Raw genomic sequence first — 6,195 nt, forward strand, 5'->3', positions numbered from 1 at the left:
CCATCCTAATCGTTTTTAACTGGCCAACATGTGCCCAGTGTTTTCCTCCAATTCTAAGGAAGGACAGGACAGAATAGCAAGCGAAAGTGGTCCAATATTACTCACCGCTTTTGGAGGTCCCTTTGTGGTCGCCAAAATGTTACCGGGGGGTTCTTGCTCCCAGAGCTCTCAAGATGGTGGTGGGCCACTTCCAAGATGGTGACAAGCCTCGTGTTCTCTGACCTGGGGTTCTTGGCCTCACAGATTTAAAGGAATGGACTCTTGGGCCATGCGGTGAGTGTTATAGCTCTCTTAGAAGCCGTGGGTCATGCAAGAGAACCGTGGAACCCAGTGACTAGTGTTCAGCTTGATTAGGATGAATCAGGCACTTAGCTGTGCAGGAACAATGGCAAGCCTTTAGCCCGACTGGGAGTGGCAATGGGCTTCTCGCTGGTTCAGGAGCACAGCGGACACCCTGCTGGATCCGGAGGGATGGAAGTCAGCAGCGGTGGGTCTGCGATGGCGGCAAACAGCAGTGGTGGATGGCCAGCAAAAACTCAGCTCGAGCCTTAACAAAATACAGACCTGAAGAGTGCAGTTGCAAGATTTAATAGAGTGAAATAGAGTGAAGACAGAACTCCCGCATAAGGGGAGTGGACCCAAAGCAGGTTGCTGTTGCCAGCTTGAATGCCTGTGTTTATATCCTGATCCCTGTCCCTCCCGCTGTGCTTTCAGGCAATAGATGATTGGCTATTTCTTTACCTCCTGGCCTAATTAGCATTTTAGTGAGCTCTCTGATTGGTCGGGTGTGGGCTAAGTTGCAAGCCCTGTGTTTAAAGGGGGATGCGGTCACCTTCCCAGCTAGGCTTAGGCCTAGGAAATTCCAGCTAGTCCCGTCTCTCCCTATGAAATTGGCACCTCTTTAATAATAGGGAAAAAAAGAGGTTTGGGGAAGTTAAGTAACCTGCCCCAAATCACAACATTAAATAGTAGTATCATTCCGTTAAACATTTCACCTGCTTTTTGAGAGTAAGCCCTGAAGCTGTAACTGCTTACATGTTTATGTATTCCTGCATTATGAGATTAAACATTAATACTGCATGATCAGTGGTCATTAGTGAAATATATGTATGTGTGTGTGTACATATATATATATATAAAAATAAAAATATTAAGTGAAATACACACACACACATTAGTAAAGCTAACAAGTGATGGTGTAATTATAAAAGACTGATTTTTCTCTTTTCCACAGAAGAAATATCATGAGACATAAAGTAAATGCTAAGAAATTAGTGAAGGCCTGGCATATATTTATGTACCTTAGTGTAGAATGAAAGTGGAAGTGTAGACTATGACAGGTGCTGGAAATTAGAACTTGTGCAGTCATTTTGAGAGTATCCGGTAGTCCTTATTCAAATTAAACATTGACATGCGCAATGACCCAACTGAGGGAAACCTGTGAGGTTTCACTTGGGTTCATAAGAGGGCATGGATGAGGCTGTTCACAGAAGTCGTGTTTGCAGCAGCTGATAGTTTGTGGATGCAATTAAAGCAAGCATTACTGAGAAAAAGAATAAGTAGAAAGTGATAGATACTCTGCAATACTGCTGTCAAAAGCAGACTAGTTGTATACACATACACTTAGTTACCTCTTTAAAACAAAGCTGTTAGTAGAAAAATAAAATAACACAGATAAGTGACTTTTCTCAAGTCCACTTGAAAGAAGTTAGAACTTTTGCTCCAAATCATGAGATTCTTCTACAGTCCCTTTCCTTATTCAAATAAATAGCTGCTTTTATTTTTAAATTGAACCCCTTGTTTTACCTCTTATGCTAGCAAGGATAGTTTCAAAGACACATATAACTGAAACACAGAAAAAGTCAATGAGCTAATGCAATAATATTTTAAATATATATTTAAAATAAAATCGTGAGCTAGAACACAGTTTCAGATTGCCAAATTAGACTCACACACTGTCAGAGTATAGTCATAGTCGATGTGTTTTGCTGTGATACATTAAATCAAGAGACATCCCAGAAATGTGTAGGAAAAAAAAAAAGAAACAGATTAAAGAATTTTTTTTAACATAAATTGCTCTATTGATCATGTCAGGACTTCTGATTTGTACATTGAGACTGCCTGATCTTAAAACTCTGAGGACAAGATATAAAACTATTTCAACTCCTTCAAAAATTAGTTTTGATTTCATGTCTTTATAATTTATTTTCAATGTTTTCTTATTTTTTAAGATAACATTTTTACTGCCTATCTTCTTATTTTCAAGTTTGTAGCTTCTTCCAGAAATTAAATTGTGTCATGGAAAGACCGCTGGACGATCTAAGAAAAGAACATTAATGAGTAGGCACCACAGAATATTGGCTGAACGATCGATTTAAAGGGACTTTATTTAGTGTATATCACAAAACATAGACGTGTTCTCACCTTATTATATTTGTTATGTCTTCCTGGAGTGGCATAACAACACAGGACCTTGTGTCTTCCACTTAGTATTGGATGATACACTCACCACTAAATTACATAATTGCTATGTAAAACAGCTAAATTCACAAGTAAAAGTTCTCCTTTTCAAATTAAAACCAATATGCAAAATAACATCAAATAGAATCAGTATTCAAAATCACACAAAAGTATTTTAAGTTCAAATTATATGAGGAACTTCTAGTTACTATTGTCATTAATTGAATCTCCAGTTATAAATGCTTCCTATTGAATGCATGCAGACTATTCATACACAAACAGATCCACCCACACAATGTCTTACAAAGATATTGCCCACATTGCATACCTCTTTTGCTATGAATTTTTTCGTTTATTTATTTATTTATTTATTTATTTATTTATTTTTTGAGACAGGAACTGACTCTGTTACCTAGTATGGAGTGCAACAATGCGATCTCAGCTCACTGCAACGTCCACCCCACAGGCTCAAGCAATCCACCCACCCCACTCAGCCTCCTGTGTAGTTGGGACTACAGGCACACACTACCATGTCCAGTGAGTTATTTTTATTTATTTATTTATTTTTTTCTATAGAGGCAGGATTTCACTATGTTGCCCAGGCTGGTCTCGAACTCCTAAGCTCATGCAATCTACCCACCTTGGCCTCCCAAAGTGCTGGGTTGCTGTCAACTTCGTGGGCTATTTAGCTGATGGTTTATTTTGCTAATTCATACTATTTTCTAACATTTACTAGCATTGAAGGAGAAAGAGCCATACAGGGATGATTTTTTTCCCAGAATCTTTCAATTCAATTCAAGTTATTTAGAGGGAGCATGTCCATTCATTAGGATAGGCCAGAGATCTTCAAAACTAATGACTTGGTGAAATAACTAGTTTTTCATAGTCTTTTACCAGAATATGTGGCAACTGCCTCCAACTACTTTCTTTTCGGGTCCACAACACTTTAATTCCCTAGAAAATCTAAGCCCACTTATGGGATTGTTTGTCACAGTTTTACAATTAGGATCTTGATTGAATGAATGAAAGAAAGCAAAACAGTTTAACCTGGAATTGAAAACATTTGTAATATTTTAAATTCTAATCCATTTTTAAAATAGTCATTTTGCAATTGCCTGCAATAGTCTTGGAAAAGATTTGCTTAGCTGATGAGAAAAAAAAGTTTTCAAAATATTGTATAAAATATTAATCCTGACTAGGTAGTAAAACCCACAATTATTATTTTTCCTTTTATGGTTTCCTGTATTATATTCCAATGGGTTCATCTTGCCTGCTGCACAGAAAAGTCAAAACACTGTAACAGTGGTTTTGCAGCAGAGAAAGGGCTGAATTATCACAAGGTGGCCAAGTGGAAGGATGAGAGATATTTCTCAAATCCACTTCTCCAAAAGCTCAGAGGCTAAGGCTTGTAAAGGATAATTTGGCAGGCAGGGGGCTAGAAAATGGGTGCTGCTGATTGGTTGGGGATAAAATCATAAGAATGTCACAACTATCTTTATGCACTGAGTTAGGCTCTGGGTGGGGGTTACAGGACTGGTTGAATAAGGAGTCATGAGTTCAGGTGGAGTCAGTTGGTTGCCAGAATGCAAAAGTTTGAAAAACATCTCAAAAGACCAATCTTAGGTTCTACAATGGTAGTGTTATCTATAGGCATAATGAGAACGTTTCAAATCTTGTGACTTCTGGCTATATGACTCCTGAGATGTAAGCAAGGTAGGGAATAACGGCTGGTTATCACTTAACTATGCATAGGTCTTAGTAGAATTCAGGCCCCTCCTGAAATTCAAACCATGTAGCCTCTTATTAGTTTTACAAAGATGGTTTTGGTCCCTAAACGAGGAGAAGGGATAGTTTTGGGAAGAGACTATTATCATTCTCACTTTAAGGTTGAAGTAGAAACTAAATTCCTCTCACAGTTAGGTTGGTTTATCCAGAGGGCAGTTAGCTGGTGAGGTGAGAAGCAAGACAGAATCAGCAGTGTTAGATTTCTCTCACTATTATAATTTGGCAAAGGAATTTTTACATCTTAAAATGTACTCACATTGACATTTACCTCAATATTAGGAGGGTTATTAGACTGGTAGTGATCTATCTGTAATCACTGTTCCACTTCCTATCTTCCTAATACTATCATTGTAAAAGGTATACTTACTGAAATAACATATATGTGTGTGAATATATCTATATGTGTGTGTATGTATATACATTATATATATACTACATTCTCTCTATATGTTGTAATATATACATATATAAAATATGTACACACATATGTAGATATTGTATTGGGTTGTTGAATTACTTTTTACATCTGGATTCCATATTTGTACTTCTGTGAATTACACATCTAAATTGATTGTTTAGTTTTCTACTGTGGTCTTGTTTTTTGTTTGTTTGTTTTTGTTTGTTTCTTTTTATGGAATCCATTCACTTTCTTTCTAGGGGAAAGAAAGAATTCAGGTGATCCTGTAGAAGCCCTTTTTTAAGTGGATCTCTGTGTAAATAGATAAATAACATTTGCTAAGGTGCAGAGATCATAAATACAAAATGCACACTGTTAGGTGGCCCTGGCTATAACATTACTCATATTATATCCATACTCTATGGACTTGAGAGGCACAACCTCCTGCAAAATGTTTCATAAGCTGTATATATTTCCAGAGTAACAGATGGAAATGTTTCACAAAATACCTCTCTTGTATACTCTTACCTCATTAAACCTCACTCGGAACTTTCTCTCCCCTGAGATCTCGAGCCAGAGGACACCTGCCGGTTGTGAGAAAAAAAAAGGGGGTGGGGAGGGACAATGAGACTCAGACCTCTTCATTGTTTCTCTTTATCCTCAAAAAGACTAGGAAAGTTTGAGTTGGGTGTTGGAGATCCTGTAAGTCTGATGGAACTGTCTTGTGCATTCTACAGTCCACAAGAAAATAATAAATGCAGAATTTTTTAAAAAATGTGTGGTAATTAGAGAATTCAATTGACCTGAAACGAAAATAGACTGTAAAGTACTATATTTTGGCATAGATGTAAATAAATAGGCAAGTGGATATCTGGACAAAATGGATAATTTATAAATAGATTCAACTGTATGCAAGTGTGAAATACATGACAAAAACATGTATACTAATGTAGTGGAAGGTAAATATGACATTTTATAAATTGTTCAAAACTATAACTCAAGAAAAAAAAGTAAAGATGTACCACTCCTATGCATCACACAAAAAAATACTCAAGATGGATTAGAAAATTAAGTGTAAAAAAGTTAAGGAATCAAGTCATTAAAAACTAGAAGAAAATCTAGGAGATAACATGTACATTTTTCAAATGTGAATATTTTCTTAACAAGAAATCTAGAAAACTCAAAAGAAAAATTATAATTAAATTGGTTATGTGAAAAGATGCCTTAAGTCATATCATGTGTTCTCATTTTTCTTTCTATTTTATGTTCTTCATAGCTAGATTCCCTAGTCCTTGTGAAGTGATCATATTTTCTATAGTTTGTAAAAATCTTCGTGCTCAGTAGGATTTTTGTACATTCTAGAGAAGATTAACACGTTTGTGAAACAAAAGAGGGGTTTTTTTATGCAAAAGAAAGCAATAGGTATGTCAAAACAGTTTTACAGCTATTAACATACATAATGATATATGATAGTACATAAAAACAAGTAAATTAACAACAATAGTATCAAATGCATTATTTTTTGGATATGGTTGTATGTTGTTTAAATGTTC

The sequence above is a fragment of the Macaca nemestrina genome, chromosome 19, assembly GCF_043159975.1.
Source record: "Macaca nemestrina isolate mMacNem1 chromosome 19, mMacNem.hap1, whole genome shotgun sequence".
Taxonomy (NCBI): Eukaryota; Metazoa; Chordata; class Mammalia; order Primates; family Cercopithecidae; genus Macaca; species Macaca nemestrina.